This window comes from Artemia franciscana, chromosome 19 (assembly GCF_032884065.1).
Source record: "Artemia franciscana chromosome 19, ASM3288406v1, whole genome shotgun sequence".
In the NCBI taxonomy this organism is placed as follows: Eukaryota; Metazoa; Arthropoda; class Branchiopoda; order Anostraca; family Artemiidae; genus Artemia; species Artemia franciscana.
In genome coordinates this window covers 7,511,461-7,535,763 of record NC_088881.1, presented here as the reverse complement: position 1 = coordinate 7,535,763, position 24,303 = coordinate 7,511,461, and the positions used below count along the sequence as shown (strand labels likewise).

Here is a 24,303-nt window from a genome sequence, read left to right as displayed (position 1 = left end):
GTCAAAAGGACGCAGCAGCAATATCTTAGGAAAAATTTGGTGAGTGAAGTTGAAACTAACAGGGCTTGTTGTGAGATAAGTTGAACTAACTAACAGAAAACATGTGCACCCTAAAGCTGCTATTTCTAATCATACTACTGCTATTGTTACTATTAAAACTACTTCTATTACTACTGATGCCACTAAAGCTTAGGCTACAATCAAGTTTACAGCTACTACTACTACTAATACTGCTATAGACATATTAAGGGAAAAAACAGAATAATTAGAAACTGCATGGAACTAAATCAAAACACACTATGATCACACAGGTACGTGCAGGCTTAAAAGTTAAATCTTATTGGCTCAAAGTCATTGAATCCAAAAAATTATAAAATAGAACTAAAAATTACTTAAAAATAAATACTAAAAATTTAAAACGCACCTTAATTAAAAAGCATAAGCCCACACAAAATAGTTGAAACATCGCACATGAACTCAAACCTCAGGCACAAAAACACAAATACTAATCAAAAAACCAAAACCCAATATAATTCAAAACTTTTACTCCTGAATTATGAACTAAAACCCGAAAGAAAACAGTTTAAACAACATAGACAGACTGGAAACCGAAAAAAGGAATCATCTAAGAAGCTGGTTAATTCCCCCTAGAAAAAGGCTAGAAGGCTGGCTGAAGGCCCCTACTTCTGTCCTAGGTGTGGATTAGGGATTAAACATAGGGAATGACAATTAAGGGGACAGTTTGTTTTCGCTCTTAGGAATTGAATTTTATTATGGTCAGTATTTTTCGGTCAATATTTGGAACTTGTTAATAAAAATATTTTTTTTTTTTTAGTTCAGATTTTTTTTCCTCGAGTTTTGTTTGTAGGCTCTATTATGTGCTGCTAAAGGGTTTTTGATATACATCTTATCTATAAAACAATATAAAAACTATATAACAACATATCTAAACAAAAAATTAAAATTAAATCCAATTGGCCAAACTTCATTGAATCCTAATATTTTACACATTAAAACTAAACATTACTAGAAATTAAATACTAAATATTAAAAACAAACCTTAAACTATACTTAATTAACAAAAGCTTACTTAATTTTAAACTAAAACCCGAGAGAATACAGCTTAAGCAAGAGAAATAGACTAGAACACTAAAAAAGGAATGTACAAAAAAACTAAACAAAACTTAAAAATGAAATCCCACGGGCCAAAATTTATTGTTTTTAGCTTAAACTTCCGTTCGGTATGCGAAAGTCAAACAACAAGCACAATGAATTGTACTCCACATCTAAAAAGTACCTAAACAAATTTAAACTCGAACAGTATAAAGTTTATGAGCACTAATATATATATACTAGCTGTTGGGGTGGCGCTTCGCGCCACCCCAACACCTAGTTGGTGGGGGCGCTTCGCGCCCCCCCCAAGCCCCCCCGCGCGCGTAAGTCGTTACGCGCCATAATAGTTACGCGCCATTGTAGTTGTGTCCCTATGTCCCACCTGTGAATATAGATATATATATATATATATATGGTTTTAACTACGTAAAACTTGCGAATATACAACATTCTTTGCTGTCCCATTGTCTTTGCATATAAATAGATTGTCAGGTTTACCGACTCTTGAACATGCAACATATAATGGTCCATGGGAAAACAATCTGTATTCAGATCTATACCTCATGATTCTAATGATTGCCCTTGAGCTTTGTTGATGGTGATTGCTAATCGACCATTCCCTGTCCCGGTGTCCCGGTCGTCATTTACATCCCCCTGTTTCCCCTGGTGTCCCCGTTGTAGTTGTGTCCCTGTGTCCCGGTCGTCATTTATATTCCCTGTGTCCCGGTCCCGGTCATCATTTGTATCCCGGTGTCCCGGTCTGTATATACATTCGTTTTTTAGTTTTGTTTTTCTCCTTTATTTTTTTCCTTTTTTTTTCTTTTTTAGCTTATTTAGATTTTTAGATTTTTTAGTTTTTTTTATTAGTTTTTAGTTTTTATTTCTTTTTAGTTTTTTTGTCCCGGTCGTCATTTATATCCCCCTGTTTCCCCCGGTGTCCCCGTTGTAGTTGTGTCCCTGTGTCCCGGTCGTTATTTATATTCCCTGTGTCCCGGTCGTCATTTGTATCCCGGTGTACCGGTCTGTATATACATTCGTTTTTTAGTTTTGTTTTTCTCCTTTATTTTTTTCCTTTTTTTTTCTTTTTTAGTTTATTTAGATTTTTAGATTTTTTAGTTTTTTTATTAGTTTTTAGTTTTTTTTTCTTTTTAGTTTTTTTGTAGTTTTTACCTTCTTTTTAGTTTTGTTAATTTTTTTTTTACTTGTGTCCTGGTCGTCATTTATACTCCCTGTGTCCCGGTGCTTTGTTGATTGCTAATCGAACATTCCTTTTGTCCTGGTCGCTTTCTCTTTGAGTGTCGTCATTTATTTTTTTCTTTTTTAGTTCTTTTAGTTTTTACCTTTTTTAGTTTTTTTTTAGTTTTTAGTTTTTTTAGTTTTTTACCTTTTTTAGTTTTTTTAGTTTTTTTAGTTTTTTAGCTTTTTAGCTTTTTTATTTTTTTTATTAGTTTTTAGTTTTTTTGTAGTTTTTGCCTTTTTTTTAGTTTTTTTAGTTTTTTAGCTTTTTTATTAGTTTTTAGTTTTTTTTGTAGTTTTTGCCTTTTTTTAGTTTTTTTAGTTTTTTAGCTTTTTTATTTTTTTTATTAGTTTTTAGTTTTTTTTGTAGTTTTTGCCTTTTTTAGTTTTTCAGTTTTGACGTCACCTGATCCAGTTTTTTCAGGTGACGTCACCTGATCCACGATCCACAGATCCACAGACAACTTATTTTTATATATATAGATAGTTTTTTTTTTTTTTACTTATGTCCTGGTCGTCATTTATACTCCCTGTGTCCCGGTGCTTTGTTGATTGCTAATCGAACATTCCTTTTGTCCTGGTCGCTTTCTCTTTGAGTGTCGTCATTTATTAGTTTTTTTCCTTTTTTTTTAGTTTTTTATTGGTTTTTACCTTTATTTTAGCTTATTTTTCAGTTTTTTCCTTTTTTTTAGTTTTTTTTTATTTTTTATTTTTTTTAGTTTTTTACCTTTTTTTAGTTTTTTTAGTTTTTTAGCTTTTTTACTTTTTTTATTAGTTTTTAGTTTTTTTTTTGTAGTTTTTGCCTTTTTTTAGTTTTTTCAGTTTTTTTTTTAGTTTTTTATTGGTTTTTACCTTTATAGTTTTTTTAGTTTTTTAGCTTTTTTATTTTTTTTATTAGTTTTTAGTTTTTTTTGTAGTTTTTGCCTTTTTTTAGTTTTTTCAGTTTTGACGTCACCTAATCCAGTTTTTTCAGGTGACGTCACCTGACACATCCATCCACACATCCACAGACAGACAGACAACTTATTTTTATATATATAGATCTATATATATAAAAATAAGTTGTCTGTGTGTGGATCTGTGGATGGATCAGGTGACGTCATGTTAGTCCGCATATGACGTCTGAATTATTTCACACTAATACAAAAGAAGAAAAAAACTAAAAAAGGTAAAAACTACAAAAAAAACTAAAAAGAAAAAAAAACTAAAAAAGCTAAAAAACTAAAAAAAACTAAAAAAAGGTAAAAATCTAATAACTAAAAAAAACTGAAAAAAATAAAAAAAGGCAAAAACTACAAAAAAAAATAAAAACTAATAAAAAAAGTAAAAAAGCTAAAAAACTAAAAAAACTAAAAAAAACTAAAAAAAGGTAAAAAACTAAAAAAAACTAAAAACTAAAAAAGAAAAAAACTAAAAAAAAAGGAAAAAACTGAAAAATAAAAGAGAAAAAGAAAACTAAAAAAATATGAATAAATATATATATATAAATAAGTTGTTTGTGGGTTATGTCTGTCTGTCTGTCTGTCGAGTGACGTCGTGTTTGTCCGCATATGACGTCTGAATTATTTCACACTAATACAAAAGAAGAAAAAAAACTAAAAAAGGTAAGAACTACAAAAAAAAACTAAAAAGAAAAAAACTAAAAAAGCTAAAAAACTAAAAAAAACTAAAAAAAGGTAAAAAACTAAAAACTAAAAAAAAAACTAAAAACTAATAAAAAAAACTAAAAAAGCTAAAAAACTAAAAAAAACTAAAAAAACTAAAAAAAGGTAAAAAACAAAAAAAAACTAAAAACTAAAAAAGAAAAAACTAAAAAAAAGGAAAAAATAAGAGAAAAAGAAAACTAAAAAAATATTAATAAATATAAAAAATATAAATATAAATATAATATAAATTAGCAATCAACAAAGCACCGAGACACAAATGACGACCGGGACACAGGGAGTATAAATGACGACCAGGACATAAGTAAAAAAAAAAAACTAAAAAAAATAAAAAAAACTGTCTGTCTGTCGAGTGACGTCGTGTTTGTCCGCATATGACGTCTGAATTATTTCACACTAATACAAAAGAAGAAAAAAAACTAAAAAAGGTAAAAACTACAAAAAAAACTAAAAAGAAAAAAAACTAAAAAAGCTAAAAAACTAAAAAAAAACTAAAAAAAAGGTAAAAAACTAAAAACTAAAAAAAACTGAAAAAACTAAAAAAAGGCAAAAACTAAAAAAAAAACTAAAAACTAATAAAAAAAACTAAAAAAGCTAAAAAACTAAAAAAACTAAAAAAAGGTAAAAAACAAAAAAAAACTAAAAACTAAAAAATAAAAAACTAAAAAAAAAGGAAAAAAACTGAAAAATAAGAGAAAAAGAAAACTAAAAAAATATTAATAAATATAAAAAATATAAATATAAATATAATATAAATTAGCAATCAACAAAGCACCGAGACACAAATGACGACCGGGACACAGGGAGTATAAATGACGACCAGGACATAAGTAAAAAAAAAAAACTAAAAAAACTAAAAAAATGGTAAAAACTACAAAAAAACTAAAAACTAATAAAAAAACTAAAAAATCTAAAAATCTAAATAAACTAAAAAAGAAAAAAAAGAAAAAAGGAAAAAAATAAAGGAGAAAAACAAAACTAAAAAACGAATGTATATACAGACCGGGACACCGGGATACAAATGACGACCGGGACACAGGGAATATATATGACGACCGGGACACAGGGACACAACTACAATGGGGACGCCGGGGGGCACAGGGGGATATAAATGACGACCGGGACACCGGGACACAAGGAATATAAATGACGCCCGGGACACTCAAAGAGAAATCACAGACTGGAACACCGGGACACAAATGACGACCGGGACACAGGGAATATAAATGAAGACCGGGACACAGGGACATAACTACAAAGGGGACGCCGGGGTGCACAGGGGGATATATAAATGACGATGGCGACTCAGGGAATGGTCGATTAGCAATCACCATCAACAAAGCTCAAGGGCAATCATTAGAATCATGAGGTATAGATCTGAATACGGATTGTTTTCCCATGGACCATTATATGTTGCATGTTCAAGAGTCGGTAAACCTGAAAATCTATTTATATGCACAGACAATGGGACAGCAAAGAATGTTGTATATTCGCAAGTTTTACGTAGTTAAAACAATATATATATATATATATATATATATATATATATATATATATATATATATATATATATATATATATATATATATATATATATATATATATATATATATATATATATATATATATATATATCTATATTCACAGGTGGGACATAGGGACACAACTACAATGGCGCGTAACTAATATGGCGCGTAACGACTTACGCGCACGGGGGGGCTTGGGGGGGGGGGGGCGCGAAGCGCCCCCACCAACTAGGTGTTGGGGTGTCACGAACCCCAACACCTAGTTGGTGGGGCGCTTCGCGCCCCCCCAAGCCCCCCCGCGCGCGTAAGTCATTACGCGCCATATTAGTTACGCGCCATTGTAGTTGTGTCCCTGTGTCCCACCTGTGAATAGAGATAGATATAAATGCATATTTTTAACTACGTAAAACATGCGAATATACAACATTCTTCGCTGTCCCATTGTCTGTGCATATAAATAGATTGTCAGGTCTACTGACTCTTGAACATGCAACATATAATTGTCCATGGGAAAAACAAACCGTATTCATATCTATACCTCATTATTCTAATGATGTGTCCCTGTGTCCCGGTCGTCATTTATATTCCCTGTGTCCCGGTGTCCCGGTCGTCATTTGTGTCCCGGTGTCCCGGTCTGTAACTTCTATTCGAACAATCCCTGTGTCCCGGTCGTCATTTATATTCCCTGTGTCCCGGTCGTGATTTGTGTCCGGGTGTCCCAGTCTGTAATTTCTCTTTGAGGTTCCCGGTCGTCACTTCTATTCCCTCTGTCTCGGTCGTCATTTGTGTCCCGGTCTGTAATTTCTCTTTGAGTGTCTTTTCTTTTTAGTTTTTTTTTAGTTTTTTACCTTTTTTCTTTTTTCAGTCATTTTACAATTAAACATTTTTCCGTGAACAAATGTCTTAAATACCATTAATGACGTCACCGTCATAGCAAAAATGACGACAACTAATTTCATGACGTCAGCTGACACAGAAACATGACGTCACCTGATCCACAGATCCACAGACAGACAACTTATTTTTATATATATAGATATATATATATATATATATATATATATATATATATATATATATATATATATATATATATATATATATATATATATATATATATATATATATATTTATAAATATAACCTAGTTTAAAAAACTCAAACCCAATCCAATTCAAAACTTTGACATCTTATATATAAACTGAAACCCGAGATAAAACAGATAAAATGCAGAAAAAAGACTAGAACCCTTAAAAAAAAGAATATTCAATCTAATATACATAAATCTAAACAAAAGATTTAAACCTTTGATCCAACATTTGATGCCACAGACGAAAAACTCCGTCCCGTATACAAAAAAGTCCAACACCTACCACAAAAATTGTAATCAAAATTTGAAATATACCTAAACAAATAACTTAAATATATTATAATAGTATTAATAATTAGTATTTGTAATTAATAATGAAAAATTATAATTAAGCACTAATAATTAGTATTAATAATTAGATCCGACCCCCTATTTTCCTCCCACTAGCAGTGCATGTGTATATACGAAAAATTAAACACTTCCCAAGAAAATTTTGACTTCGTATATAGTAACTACATACTTAACAAAACTTAAAATCCAAAATCATAATCCCCAAACCCCAATTAAGGAATAAAACCGGATTTAAGATTTTATTCTAAGCACAAAGCCTTTACTTCAAAATGAATTTTAGCAAATCCCAAAAAAAAAAGGTTAAGCCACGAAATCTCAAAACAAACATACAAAAATAAAACCTTTCTAGTATAGAAAGTTATATACTAAATACAATTTAGACGCTATACGCAAAAGCTTCAAATACTAACGAACATTGAAATCTGATTTATGAAATTTTTATTTCCTATAAAACAAAAATGTAATAAATGCAAGTTTTAACCAAATACAAAAACAAACAAAAACCTTTATATATATATATATATATATATATATATATATATATATATATATATATATATATATATATATATATATATATATATATATATATATATATATATATATATATATATATATATATATATATATATATATATATATATATATATATATATATATATATATATATTATATATATATATATATATATATATATATATATAAAATTTTATGAGTAGGTCAAGCAGAATATACAAACCTTATCTCCCCAGATAAAAAAAAAACACAAATCTAACAAAGTACCACTTTAACCAAAGGAAATGAAGGTAAATGCAAACCTTCAATACTATCAAACAGTTCTTTTGATACCAATAGCTACATGAAAAGAATTGCCTTTTAATGCTGATTTTACATATATAAGTTTTATCAAGTTTAGTCTTATCCATCAAAAGTTACGAGCCTGAAAAAATTTACCCTATTTATGAAATAGGGAGAAACACACCCTAAAAGTCATATAATCTTAAATAAAATAACACCATTAGACTCAGAATATCAGAAAACCCTAATTTAGAAGTTTCAAGCTCCTATCTACAAAAATGTGGAATTTTGTATTTTTTGCCAGAAGGCCGGTCAAAGATGCGTGTTTATTTGTAAGTTTTTTTTTTTTTTGTTGTTTTTTTTTCCAGGGTGATCGTATCGACCCAGTGGTCCTAGAATGTTGCAAGAGGGCTCATTATAACGGAAATGAAAAGTTCTAGTGCCCTTTTTAAGTGACCCAAAAAATTTGAGGGCACTTAGGATCCCTCCCACGCTAATTATTTTCCCAAAGTCACAGGGTTAAAATTCTGAGATAGCCATTCTATTGAACATAGTCGAATGACCTTGCAACTATGTCCTTGGGGACGAACTATTCCCTCAACGTCCCGAAGGTAGGGGCAACAAGCTACAAACTTTGACCAGTGTTACATATAGTAATGGTTATTAGGAAATGTACAGACATTTTCAGGGGGGATTTTCTGGTTGGAGGAGGGGTTGAGAAGAGAGGGAAATGTCGGGGGAACTTTCCATGAAGGAATTTGTCATGGGGGAAAAAATTGTGTTTTAAGTTTTAAGGTTACTCCTTACTTTCCGTTGAAAAAGCTTTTTTTTATTTAATTTCTATAATTTTTTAAGTAATACCAAGAAATCTCAATGCACCTCAAGGGATATATACCTCCTCCCCACAGATTTATCCTCTAGACATTTCAATTCTAGTAAAAATTTAACTCGGACAATTATCCTTAACAGCTCCACCCGTAAAATTGAGTTGACAATAAGAGAGCAGGACATAAGAAGAATATCAGAAGGGAATTCTGGAAAATTCTCCTAGTGTGAATTTATCCTGAATGAATTCATCCCCTGAGAACCTCCCTCCCAACAAAAAATTATTCCCGTGAAGAATCCCACGAGCAGAAAATCCAGCCCCCCCCCCCCCCACAAATATACGCATTTTCCCCAATAGCAAATACTGTCGTAGCAAATCCGGGATCTTTCATCTGGCAAAAATACAAATTCTATATTTTTTCAGATAGGAGCTTGAAACCTCTAAAGTATGGGTTCTCGTACACACTGAATCTGATGGTATGTTTTTCATTAAGATCCTATGACTTTCAGCGGGTTCCCTTCTTTTTTCAAAAATCGAGAAATTTTCTCAGGCTCTTAACCTTCGATTGGTTAGACTAAACTTCATGAAACTTACATATTCGAAATCAGCATAAAATTTGTATTCTTTTGATATATCTACCGGTACCAAAACTCTGTTTTTTAAAGTTTTGGCAACTATTGAGCCGGGTCGCTCCTTAATTACAATTCGTTACCACATACTGTTTGATAAGCATTACTTAAAAAAAAGTTTTTTAACACAAACACTAAAAGTAAAATGCATCTAAGAAACTGATTCAGCCCATATCCTTCAAAAATTAATACCCCGAAACAAAACAAATTTCCACAAAATTGTCCAATACCTAAAAAATGCATCAATATAAAAATAGGTAACTTTTAAAAGTAGAGCACATCTATGAAAACGGTTAAGCCCCCCCCCCCCCCGAACAAAAACCAAACATCAACAAAACAAAAGAAACATTATTAAAATATTCCAATGCCTAAGATATACACAAGGCCTACACACGGAAACTTCATTGATCTCTTAGTCCAAACCCCCCCCCCTGGATTTACATTTATAACTGCATTGAAAGAAAAATTATATAAAAAAGGTCAAGAATTCAATCACCAGGGTGAAAAAAAAATACAAATACAATCCAAATGTCCCAATTTTGATATTTGAGAATGTTTTGTTATAGAAGCTCAGTTACCCATGGGTATTTTGTCCTTTTATTGAAACTATTTTTCTATTGTATTAAAAATCTAGTTTTAAATTTTTGTTTTGATTCAGTATATTTTCTTTCCTATTAAAATATGATTTTAAGATTTGAGAAAAAAACACTTTGACTACATTTGTTTCTGTTTCAACACTATATCACGTAGAGCTTGGCGTTTTCCCTCTTTTTATGTAAAAACTCCGTAAAACAAATTTGAATTTCCTGCATAAGAACTCAAGCCTGGCATACAAAACTAAACTTCAAATATAAAAAAACGACCTCTTAGACCAAACATTAAAAACCCCAAATAAAACATACAGATGTTTGAGTCCACAAAGAAAAACTTTATTCGAATACATCGGAAAATGAAACTTCAGCGTGACACCCATAAACTTAAGCCCGAAACAAAAAAAAAGCCTTGAACCCTGAATCCAACATCCTAAGCAAAGGGAGACAGATTTATAATTTCAAAAAAAAGGACAAAATAAAACTTTAGTGCTATTAGAAATCTATTAAACCCAATATGAATAAACTTATATAACAATTGGTTCATGTAAGAATACTAGTTTTAATAGATGTCCTCTTGAATATAATGCACATTATTATTTTAGCCCAAGAATAAAAACGGGAAAACAAATTCAAAAACTTAAATACGAATCTTAAAAATGCTAACCCCTACTTTTTCCGACTTGAAAACAAATTCATGCAGATATCTCCTAAAAATTTGGTCGGATTCCGTGAGAAAAGCTGTGGAAAAAAGGAAAGATGTATGTTTCTGGCCCTAACCGTAACTATGACTCATGCACCTTTGCAGCCACTCAACAAAGTTTCCTTGAAAAGAGCATAAACATTCCTTACCTGAAATCCATCCTTAGTTCACTGCATTGTAAATCCTCAAATATCCTTCTCTGGGAGCACTACCTGACGCTTCACCAGTGAAAACTAAAAAGAAACTAAAAAATGGCAAGCATTACATCTCTATATATATACCATATGACGTCATCTCATTTTTCATTGTGACGTCACTTTTAGAATTAATATGTTTTCCTTTTATGACTTCAATATTTGCATTTCCTTTCCTTCTCATTTTTGTAATTAATAATCCATAATTTTAATTTTAATTTTGTTTTTCACTCTATATTTGTGGTTTAAATTTAACCCAAATCCAAGAAACAACTTAGACCCCCTTCCCCCCCAAACAGAAGAAAAACGAGAAAAGTTAAAGCCCAGAAACAATTACAGCATCCAGTAAAAAATGTTCCAATACCGCAAAAATATACAAGTCCTACACACGGAAAGTTCAATGATTTCCTAGGCCCATAAGAGATGTATAATATTGAAGTCAGTAGTATTAGTACTAAGGAGCAAAGAGGAGGTTGATTTTAATTTTGGAGGAAGGATGGCAGAGGTTAAAGAAGAAACTCTTTTACTTTCTCTTTTCCTTGTCAATTTTACGTGTGTAGAGTAGAGGTTAAAGAAGAAACTGTTTTACTCTCTCTTTTCCTAGTCAATTTTACGTGTGTAGTTGTTAAGGGTAATTGACATTGGAAAATTTTCAACGGGATTAGATACTTCCTTTGCGAGGGCATTTCTCCGTGGAGGTGGGGCCAGATTTCCTTGGATTATTTAAAAAGCGATCAGAAATTAAATTAAAAAAGTCTTTTCGACTGAACGTAAGGAGAAGCATCAAAACTTAAAATGAACAGAAATTATTATGTATATGAAGGGGGTTGCCTCCTCCTTAACACCTCGCTCCTTACGCTATAGTTTCAACTTTGACTGCGAAACTATAAACCCATAGAAAATAACTTAAACATCATATAAGAATTTTAACACATCAGACAGAAAACACGAAAAAATATCAATCCAAATACAGTTCAAAACTTTGATCTCATTAAATATAAACTAAAACTGAGAGAAGAAAACCAAAGCAACGTAAAAACACTAGAACCCTGAAAAAAATACAAAAATAGGTAACGTTTTTTATCACCACAGAATATGATAAAAAGAATAAAGGAAATAACTTAATGTGATAAAGTGATTAAGTTGATAAAGGTAATAACTTAAAAGAATCAAACAGTTCGTGGTAATGAACTGTTAGTAAGAAGTGACAACAGAAGTGGCTCAACAGCAACCGAAACTCCAAAAAACGAAAATTTGATACCAATAGATAAATCAAAAGAAAAGAATTGTATTTTTATGCTGATTTCAAATATATAAGTTTCATCAAGTTTAGTCTTACTCGTCAAAGGTTACGAACCTGAGAAAATTTTCCTTATGTTTAAAAAACGGGAAAAACAGCCCCTAAAATTCACAGAATCTTAATAAAAATCACAGATTCAGCGTATCAGAGAACTCTACTTTAAAAGTTTCAAGCTCATGTCTCCAAAAATGTGGATTTTTCATTTTTTGCCAAAAGAATGATCACGGATGCGTGTTTATACAAATGAGAAAAGAGCGTATATTTGATTCATTATCTGCTGAATGCACTCCCAGTTGGGCAGTGAGAATTGTGAGAACAGGGCCACCATTTGATTGTTGTGCATCGGTAGCCCCTCCACCCCTTACCATTAGACCCAACCCCCTAATATCCTCCCACTAGAACAGATTGTAATGACATACTCATCTCCACCGCCATCATAAAAGAACAGATGTAAAAAGAAGATTTTAATTTTATAATACCAAACAAAATCTCCAAACCCCAATCAAAGAAATTAAAACCAGATATTGAAAAAAAAATTCTACACTCCAAAACCCATTACTTCCATATAAAAATTTCAGCCCATTACAATAAAAAGTTAAGCCATATACAAAAGCTGAAAACAAATATAAACAAACAAAACCTTTCTAGTATAGAAATTTAAATGTAAAACACAATTTAAACACTATTCACAAGAACTTCAAACACAAAAAAAAACAAAAATCTAAATTTTAAAAATTAGCATCCAATAAATCAAAAATATAATAAATGCAAGCTTTAATCAAATTCAAAAACAAACCCAAAACACGTTTATGTTTTTTCCTTTCTTTTCTTTCTAGAATTTTTTTTAACAATCCATGACCATGAATCAAAATTTTGAGATACCCATCTTACTAACAAAGGTCCCCACCACGAAAACAGAGTAAACTTCAAATATAAAAACCCGAACCCTATGCGTCAATGAAGGAAACTAAAACCTGACAAACACTATAAGTTATGCCCTAATAACAACAAAATTAAATCTAAGTTCAAATATTGACAACATATAAGAATTTCAGCTCATCACAGAAAATTTAAAACACACAAAATCTTAAGACCAACGCGCACAATCGAATACCTCCTAATGCCGAAAGTTAAATGCAAAACACACAGTTCAAACGCTTTAGAAAAACTCCAAATACTAGGAAAACATTAAATCTAAATGCAAAACTAAATCGAAATACTAAAAATGTGAATGCAAAAACAGAAATCTAACAAATGAAAACTTTAACCAACACACACAGAAAACAAAACCGCCAATAGTAAAAACTTAAAACGAAACTTAATGTGAAAACATAAACTCAAAAACGAAATGTAATGCCAAACCATAAACTCATACAATAGTTTAAACACCTTATAGAAACTCGAACCTCACACACAAAAACATTTAACTTAAATCAAAAAATTGAAACGCAATTCATTATAAGACTTGGACCCCTTAATTATATACTAAAACCAGCAAGAAACCAGCTAAAACAACATAAGAAGACTAAAACCCTACAAAAAGAATTATTAATCCAATGTGTTGAAATCTTAACAAAAAACTTAAAAGTTAAATCTAATGGGCCTAAAATTAATGGCACAAATACAAATGTCCGTCCCGTATACGAAAGTCAAATATCAAATACGAAAATTATACTCCACATATAAAAAGTAACTAAATAAATAATCAGTATTAATAATAAAAGATCCTATCAAAAAAAACTAAGAATTAGCTACGAAAAATTGTAACTCAAACACTAAAAAATAAACCGTATCTAAGATACTGATAAAGCCTCCTCCACCCCCCACCCCCCCATGTCTTCCAAAAAAACATCTATCAAAATGTACCAATAAAAAAAATAATAAAAAAATATAAATTAGGTAACGCGTAAAAGTAAACCATATCTAAGAAAACTGGTTAAGCCTACCCCCTTCCCCCCAAAAAAATTTGCCTCAAAACAATAAAAACAAATAAATTGTTTTTAAATAAAAACAATATAACACAATAGGTGATGTCTGAAAGTAAACCATATCTAAGAAACTGATTAAGCCTTCTCCCTTCTAAAAAAAAAATTAAAACCTAAAAACAAAAACGAAAATCTATCAAAATGTTCCAATACCTAAAAACCAAAAAAAAAAATATAACAATAGGTAGCGTCTAAAAGTAAACCATATCTAATAAAATGGTTAATTCTTCCACCTCCCCCCCCCCCCAAAAAAAAATAAAACCTAGAAACAGCTAAAAAATCCATTAAAAATGTTCCATTACCTAAAAAATAAAACAACATAAAAATAACTAGCATTAAAAATAAACCATATCTATGAAACTGGTTAAGCCTTCCCCCTTTCCAAAACAAAAAATAAAACCAATAAACAACCAATAAAATTCTATCGAATTCTTCCGATACCTAAAAACTAAAAAAAAACATAAAAATGGGTAATATCTAAAAGTGAGCCATATCTAAGAAACTGGTTAAGCCATCCCCCTTCCCAAAAAAAGTTAATAAAAACTAAAGACAACCAAAAAAATGTATCGAAATGTTCCAATACCTAAAAACACAATTTAAACACTATACACAAGAAATTCAAACACTAAAAAAAAACTTAAAATCTAAATTTAAAAACTTAATATCCCATAAAACAAAAATTTAATAAACGCAAGCTTTAACCAAATGCAAAAACAAACCCAAAACATGTTTATATTTTTTCCTTTCTTTTCTTTCTAGCATTTTAATTTTTAACAATCCATGACCATGAATCAAAATTATGAGATACCCATCTTACTCCCAATGGTCCCCACCCCACGAAAACAAACTAAACTTCAAATAGAAAAACCCGAGTCCTAGGCCTCAATCAAGGAAACTAAAACATGACAAAACATCACAACAAAATTAAATCTAAGTGCAAAAATTGACAACAGATGAAAATCTCAGCTCATAACAGAAAAAATTAAACACACAAAATCTTAAAATCAACGCGCATAATCGAATACTTCGTAATACCGAAAGTTAAATGCAAAACTCACAATTCAAACGCTTTAGAAAAACTCCATAGACTAGCAAAACTTTAAATCTAAATACAAAAACTAAATCGAAATACCAAAAATTAGATATTGCGTTCGTTATTCCCCACTTCCACCTTGGTCAAGCAACAGCAGGATATCAAAGAAGTATGAAGTGGCCCAACCCGTAATTGCCGGGCAGAAGCGTCTACTGCGGTATAGGCAAGATCTTGATCCGACTAGTGATATGCATAGACTTCTGAAATAGGTGATAATCTGTTGTTGATTATGTAGTGTTGTACATTGTTTTTTTTTCCTAATTTTTCCTACTCCATATTTTGTGGATTTATACATTATGATGGGTAATAAAATTACAATAATAATAATAAAACTGATTCTAGGGCTGTCAATTCAAGCTAGTAGATTTTTAGGTAAACTTCTGGTAAAGTTCTAATTGAGAGGCTTCTTGGTGTATAGAACACAATAGAATTGCAAAAATTGCTATCATAGCAGAGTTGCCGAATATGAATGTTACGTCAAACAAGCACTAGTATATATATATATATATATATATATATATATATATATATATATATATATATATATATATATATATATATATATATATATATATATATATATATATATATATATATATATATATATATATCTATCTATATATATAAAAATAAGTTGTCTGTCTGTCTGTGGATGGATGGATCAGGTGACGTCACCTGAAAAAACTGGATCAGGTGACGTCAAAACTGAAAAAACTAAAAAAAAGGCAAAAACTACAAAAAAAACTAAAAACTAATAAAAAAAATAAAAAAGCTAAAAAACTAAAAAAACTAAAAAAAGGCAAAAACTACAAAAAAAACTAAAAACTAATAAAAAAGCTAAAAAACTAAAAAAACTAAAAAAAGGCAAAAACTACAAAAAAAACTAAAAATTAATAAAAAAAATAAAAAAGCTAAAAAACTAAAAAAACTAAAAAAACTAAAAAAAGGTAAAAAACTAAAAAAACTAAAAACTAAAAAAAACTAAAAAAAAAGGAAAAAACTGAAAAATAAGCTAAAATAAAGGTAAAAACCAATAAAAAACTAAAAAAAAAACTGAAAAAACTAAAAAAAGGCAAAAACTACAAAAAAAAACTAAAAACTAATAAAAAAAGTAAAAAAGCTAAAAAACTAAAAAAACTAAAAAAACTAAAAAAAGGTAAAAAACTAAAAAAAATAAAAAATAAAAAAAACTAAAAAAAAGGAAAAAACTGAAAAATAAGCTAAAATAAAGGTAAAAACCAATAAAAAACTAAAAAGAAAAAAAGGAAAAAACTAAAAAAAATTTTCATCTAAAAAACTAAAAAAAACTAAAAAAGGTAAAAACTAAAAGAACTAAAAAAGAAAAAAATAAATGACGAAACTCAAAGAGAAAGCGACCAGGACAAAAGGAATGTTCGATTAGCAATCAACAAAGCACCGGGACACAGGGAGTATAAATGACGACCAGGACATAAGTAAAAAAAAAAAACTATCTATCTTCTATATATATAAAAATAAGTTGTCTGTGGATCTGTGGATGGATCAGGTGACGTCACCTGAAAAAACTGGATCAGGTGACGTCAAAACTGAAAAAACTAAAAAAAGGCAAAAACTACAAAAAAAACTAAAAACTAATAAAAAAAATAAAAAAGCTAAAAAACTAAAAAAACTAAAAAAAGGCAAAAACTACAAAAACTAAAAAAAGGCAAAAACTACAAAAAAAACTAAAAACTAATAAAAAAAATAAAAAAGCTAAAAAACTAAAAAAACTAAAAAAACTAAAAAAAGGTAAAAAACAAAAAAACTAAAAACTAAAAAAAACTAAAAAAAAAGGAAAAAACTGAAAAATAAGCTAAAATAAAGGTAAAAACCAATAAAAAACTAAAAAAAAAACTGAAAAAACTAAAAAAAGGCAAAAACTACAAAAAAAACTAAAAACTAATAAAAAAATAAAAAAGCTAAAAAACTAAAAAAACTAAAAAAACTAAAAAAAAGGTAAAAAACTAAAAAAAATAAAAAATAAAAAAAACTAAAAAAAAGGAAAAAACTGAAAAATAAGCTAAAATAAAGGTAAAAACCAATAAAAAACTAAAAAGAAAAAAGGAAAAAACTAAAAAAAAATTTCATCTAAAAAACTAAAAAAAACTAAAAAAGGTAAAAACTAAAAGAACTAAAAAAGAAAAAAATAAATGACGACACTCAAAGAGAAAGCGACCAGGACAAAAGGAATGTTCGATTAGCAATCAACAAAGCACCGGGACACAGGGAGTATAAATGACGACCAGGACATAAGTAAAAAAAAAAAACTAACAAAACTAAAAAGAAGGTAAAAACTACAAAAAAACTAAAAAGAAAAAAAAACTAAAAACTAATAAAAGAACTAAAAAATCTAAAAATCTAAATAAACTAAAAAAGAAAAAAAAGGAAAAAAATAAAGGAGAAAAACAAAACTTAAAAAAAGGCAAAAACTACAAAAAAAACTAAAAACTAATAAAAAAGTAAAAAAGCTAAAAAACTAAAAAAACTAAAAAAACTAAAAAAAGGTAAAAAACTAAAAAAAAATAAAAAATAAAAAAAAACTAAAAAAAGGAAAAACTGAAAAATAAGCTAAAATATATATATAAAAATAAGTTGTCTGTGGATCTGTGGATGGATCAGGTGACGTCACCTGAAAAAACTGGATCAGGTGACGTCAAAACTGAAAAAACTAAAAAAAGGCAAAAACTACAAAAAAAACTAAAAACTAATAAAAAAAATAAAAAAGCTAAAAAACTAAAAAAACTAAAAAAAGGCAAAAACTACAAAAAAAACTAAAAACTAATAAAAAAGCTAAAAAACTACAAAAACTAAAAAAAGGCAAAAACTACAAAAAAAACTAAAAACTAATAAAAAAAATAAAAAAGCTAAAAAACTAAAAAAACTAAAAAAACTAAAAAAAGGTAAAAAACTAAAAAAACTAACAACTAAAAAAAACTAAAAAAAAAGGAAAAAACTGAAAAATAAGCTAAAATAAAGGTAAAAACCAATAAAAAACTAAAAAAAAAACTGAAAAAACTAAAAAAAGGCAAAAACTACAAAAAAAACTAAAAACCAATAAAAAAAATAAAAAAGCTAAAAAACTAAAAAAACTAAAAAAAGGTAAAAAACTAAAAAAAATAAAAAATAAAAAAAAAATAAAAAAAAGGAAAAAACTGAAAAATAAGCTAAAATAAAGGTAAAAACCAATAAAAAACTAAAAAGAAAAAAAGGAAAAAACTAAAAAAAAATTTCATCTAAAAAACTAAAAAAAACTAAAAAAGGTAAAAACTAAAAGAACTAAAAAAGAAAAAAATAAATGACGACACTCAAAGAGAAAGCGACCAGGACAAAAGGAATGTTCGATTAGCAATCAACAAAGCACCGGGACACAGGGAGTATAAATGACGACCAGGACATAAGTAAAAAAAAAAACTAACAAAACTAAAAAGAAGGTAAAAACTACAAAAAAACTAAAAAGAAAAAAAAACTAAAAACTAATAAAAGAACTAAAAAATCTAAAAATCTAAATAAACTAAAAAAGAAAAAAAAGGAAAAAAATAAAGGAGAAAAACAAAACTTAAAAAAAGGCAAAAACTACAAAAAAAACTAAAAACTAATAAAAAAGTAAAAAAGCTAAAAAACTAAAAAAACTAAAAAAACTAAAAAAAGGTAAAAAACTAAAAAAAAATAAAAAATAAAAAGAAACTAAAAAAAAGGAAAAAACTGAAAAATAAGCTAAAATAAAGGTAAAAACCAATAAAAAACTAAAAAGAAAAAAAGGACAAAAGGAATGTTCGATTAGCAATCAACAAAGCACCGGGACACAGGGAGTATAAATGACGACCAGGACATAAGTAAAAAAAAAAACTAACAAAACTAAAAAGAAGGTAAAAACTACAAAAAAACTAAAAAGAAAAAAAAACTAAAAACTAATAAAAAAAGTAAAAAATCTAAAAATCTAAATAAACTAAAAAAGAAAAAAAAGGAAAAAAATAAAGGAGAAAAACAAAACTAAAAAACGAATGTATATACAGACCGGGACACCGGGATACAAATGACGACCGGGACACAGGGAATATAAATGACGACCGGGACACAGGGACACAACTACAACGGGGACACCGGGGGAAACAGGGGGATATAAATGACGACCGGGACACCGGGACAGGGAATGGTCGATTAGCAATCACCATCAACAAAGCTCAAGGGCAATCATTAGAATCATGAGGTATAGATCTGAATACAGATTGTTTTCCCATGGACCATTATATGTTGCATGTTCAAGAGTCGGTAAACCTGACAATCTATTTATATGCAAAGACAATGGGACAGCAAAGAATGTTGTATATTCGCAAGTTTTACGTAGTTAAAACCATATATATATATATATATATATATATATATATATATATATATATATATATCTATATTCACAGGTGGGACATAGGGACACAACTACAATGGCGCGTAACTATTATGGCGCGTAACGACTTACGCGCGCGGGGGGGCTTGGGGGGGCGCGAAGCGCCCCCACCAACTAGGTGTTGGGGTGGCGCGAAGCGCCACCCCAACAGCTAGTATATATATATATATATATATATATATAATTGAAAGAACTTGACGTTCACGTCAAACATAATTCATTGTACAAGATACATAAAAAAAGAGTCAACAATATGTTAAAAGGTCGAAAATAACTAGATAACAATAAAATTAATGAAAATACATAAAAATATTTTTAGCCAAAACTTAGTTAAAAATTCAGAAAGGAAAAATAAATAGATAACAGTAAAGTTAATGACTAATTTTCCTGGTTATTATACAACTCAACAAAACTCTTCTGATATCTTTCATGTTTAGCGGGGATAGGAGTCAATTTGGGGATTTTATAAGGACTGGTCTGTTGCAGGCGGGAAGGTAGGGTTCGGGGATGATGGAACGTAATTGAGGAACAGACAGGGTCTTGGTACCGAAACGAAGGCATAGGAGGTTCCTTCTCTCGGCCAACATGGTGAGCTTGAACTTACGAAGTAGATAATGATATGGAACCTTCCCTTCACCATTTTTTATTCTAAGTGCTCGTGTTTGGACATTTTCAATTTTATAAATATGCCCTGAAGAAAGACCGAAATGCCACACTGGACAGGCAAACTCCGGTATTGGCCGAATAAAGGAACAATAAAGTTGGAGAAGATCCTTAGGGGGAGGGGCAGGAAAATTTTAACAAAAGTTTTAGAAGAAAAACCGAAGGGGAAGCTTGTTTAGGATATTTTGAACATGGGCATCCTACTTCAAGTCAGCAGTAATTGTCACCCCAAGCAGTTTAATGCATGTGGCAGAGATTTTGGGAGGAATGGGGTTTGTGAAGAAGGGGATGATTTTAAAAATTAACTTTCATAACTCGACAAAGAAAGTTTGTGACATCGTCAATAATGTCATAATTGAGCTTTTAATATTTCGTCGACAAACCTCAAGTGCAGACAGGTCATCCACATACTTCCATCGCTCTGTGTGGTCAGTCATGAGGCTATAAACCATTATAAGGAATAAAATGGGACCCATTAGGGTTCTCTGGGGGACCCCACATAAGATAAGAAGGGGATAGGAATAAAACAATTTATATTTAAGCACTTGAGAACGATTTACTAAAAACGAGGCAATAATTTTAATTAAAAAGTTACTTACTTTCCATGATAGATGAAAAATCCCCCGACAATAAAAATTTGGACTTCATAAAGTCTAAGCAGCAAAGGATAACAGTCTAAAGTATCTTGTTTAGCATCTCCTAGGCTGTAGATATGCTACCCGTTTACCAAGTTTCACGTGAATCCATGTCCTTTACTGGTTAAGGTATGTGGGACGCGGAAATGTTATAAAAAGCACTTTAAAAAGCTTCTTATTCCAATAAACGGCCCTTGTGTTTCAGGAGTCACTCTCAACAAATTGAGACGAAAAGTCAAAATTTAGCGTAAAGAGCAAGGTACAGAGGAGGGGGGGGACCCCTTCACATATGGAAAAATTTCTGTCCATTTTGAGTTTTAGTGTTGCCCCCTATTTTCAGTACGAAACTCATCACACCAATTCTTAAGCTCACAGCTAAGGAATATAAGTTTTAAAGGTGTTGCGTAGTAGCAGTATAATGCAAAAAAATGAAGAACACACTTCGGCACAATCCTGAATTTATTCATCAAATCAGCTCTAACACTACGAAACCGTAAAATTTGAAGTGCAGTTAATTGCTTCAGATTCGGAACTAACCTTGTCACTTGCCTCTCTATACATTTTACTTCAACCTATCAAAACGGTTGTACAGATACCAAATGCTTGGGCAATGCTCAACAATACGTCTCCCCAATGCTTTATATGTGTTTTAAAGCTGTGCAAACTGAACTTGGGAAACGTGTGTTTCACTTTCAGAATATGGAGAATAGTAATTGCACTTTTTGTTATAAACGCTCAAACTTTGGCCTAATACCAAAGTAGACACCGAGGCATCTCATTGTTTCTAATGCATCAACCACTCCTGAGTTAATGTTATATGTGTAATCTGATGTACTTAGTACCACAAATTCGGAACCACAAGTTCTTTTTTCCATTTCTGGTTCTCCCCCCCCCCCCCCTCATACCATCAAAAATTTGGATGCTCTTGGCATAGAAAACAATATCTAGAAATTTCGAGACAGCAAAGATTAAACATGCCTCCCTTTTCTATTATGCAACGTACATGTACCCAATGGGTAACTTGCATAATTTACGGCGCTTGGCATATGGTCTGTGGGGTCATATCACCACCGGATTATTTGTTTAACATTTTAAATACTTCAAACAAAACTGCTATCCTAAAATTTTATTTGGGAGGTCTATGGGGGTTGAGAGGAAAAATCTACCAAAAAGGACACAGGGGACTGATTGCCCTCCAATTGTATCTAGAATCACTCCTTCACAACGAAGTGATCTGGGGAAATAAATATAAAATACAACATTGAAGCCATGAAAAGGGCATATCTGGGTTGTCGTGGTTGCAGGGGTCGTTGTAACCTAGTAATAAACGAACCACCCAAAAAAATTTAAAAACACATTTAAAACAAACTGGCTAGTGAGACAAAATTAGCGTTTGTAGCTGTTTCAGGTATGATAACTATTACCCCGATTAGTATTACAAATAAAAAGTTACATAGAAAACCATTTTATGGATATTTCGAAAAATCTCATGAAACCCCTCAGAAATGGCGTCAGGTCTAAACGAAAGTGCACCATTGGAATCACAATAAACTAAAACCCTGTGCAGAAAACCTACCATATCCACAAGATGTTCAGCACCCGACTAGCAGCAACAGAAAAAAAACAACCAGAGTAAAAAGGAGAGACATCACTGCTCTTCATACGAAAAACTGATGTTCCTATCTGCTAAAAATGGAGGAATGTAATTTTCCTAAATGTGGTTTTCAGCTATTGTGATTCTAATGGTATAATTTTCATTTCTATTTGACATCATTATTGTTGGGTTTCAAGCTATTTTTTGAAATAACCATCAATATGTTTTTGCAGCGAACTATCATAGGCAACACAATAGCGCTTCCTAAGTAAAGAGCAATGTGGGCACTATGTATTAATTTGTTTTTTTATAGACCAGGGCATTTCGAAGCGAAGGAGTTGTTGCAGAAACTTCAAAAAGGCTTATTCGATTGGAAATTGAAAGGGCCAGTATCCTTTTTAACAGTCGACAGTGATTAGAGGGCAGCTAACCCACCTCCCACGCCCAAACTTTCCCTAAGCACATCCAATAAGAATTTTGAGATATCCATTTCGTTCAGTGTCGTTAAAAAGTCCAGAAATTGTGTCTAAGGATGAACCCCCCCCCCAGCCCTCAGGGCAAGTGTTATAAGTTATGCCTTGGGGCACATAAGGTTTTTAAAAAAGAGTGGTCGTTAAAACTTCGGAGGGGATTCGTTGGATTGGTAATCAGAAGATCTAGTTCCCTTTTTAAGTTTCAAAGTGATCGAAGGGCGAATACACTCCGCACCTCGTATGTTCCTAAAAAAATCTGATAGAAATTTTCATACAGCCATTTGTTGTTATAGAAACGTCGAAAAAGGCTCATTCGATTAGAAATTGACAGGGCTAGTCCCCCTTTTAATATTCAAAAGTGATTGCGGGGAAACAAGCCCCCTCCTCCATGCCTATCAACTACCAAAACACATCTAATCAAAATTTCTTTTCAGTGTAGTTGAAAGGTCTGGAAATTATGTCTTTGAATATGACAAGCCACCTAAATGCAAGGGTTGTATGTTATGCTCAGAGGCATACAAAGTTTTTATGGAAAGGGTGGTCGCATAATATCCTGAGGGAGCTTACTGGATTCAAGCCGGGTGTTCTAGTGCCCTTTATAAGAGTCAAAATGATTGGATAGTAGCCACCCCCCCCCCCTTTCACGTCATGTTTTCCACAAATGTATCCGATAGATATTTTGAGATGGCCACTCGTTCAAAACTAGTCCAAACATCGTATAATAAGGTCTTTGGGGTTGATAGAATTCCCCAAATTTTGGCGGTAAGGGTTGTAAGTTATACCCCAGGGAAAAAAGTTTTAATGGAACAGGTTGTCGTATGAACTTTGAATCGGATGGAGCTCATTTGATTGGAAGTCGGAAATTTTAGGGCCCTTTTTAAGAGTCAAAAGTGAATGGAGGGCAATCAGGCCCCCACAAGCCTATCATTCCCCATAACATATACCATCAAAATTTTAAGAGAGCTATTTTGTTCAGCATTGTTGAAAGGTCCAGTAATGTCTTTGGGGATGTCAACCTTTCCACAGTCCTCAGGACAAGGGTCGTAAGTTAGGCAATTCGTTCATTGTTTACACATAATATCTATATATATATATATATATATATATAAATAAGTTGTCTGTTTGTATGTCGAGTGACGTCACTGTCTGCATATGACGTCTGAATTATTTCATCATATACCAATTCAAAAACGAATGTATTCAAGCCGAAGTAGCTCAGTTGGTAACTCCTAGTAGTGCTACCGCTAATCAATACTCTTCTCTAGTATTGTCATATGACAGCATAAATTAGATCCTTGCTCTTTTATGTACCCCCACCGCCTCTTCCAAAAATTTCATTCGTATGGGTCGACTTTTTCGTGTCAAATCCAGGCGTGTTAACCGTCTCCTAAATTAAGCACGCAGGAAGCCAGAAAACCAAG

At 30.9% G+C, this 24,303-nt stretch overlaps 1 long non-coding RNA gene across 1 annotated transcript; it reads right to left on the bottom strand.

The window, feature by feature from the left end:
• Positions 1-1,888: 1,888 nt before the first annotated feature.
• Positions 1,889-3,518, bottom strand: LOC136039243 (uncharacterized). Its single transcript, XR_010620395.1, has 2 exons — positions 3,077-3,518; positions 1,889-2,497 (listed from the first exon to the last, which is right to left on the bottom strand). It is a non-coding gene; the product is annotated as an uncharacterized LOC136039243 (long non-coding RNA).
• Positions 3,519-24,303: the final 20,785 nt, after the last annotated feature.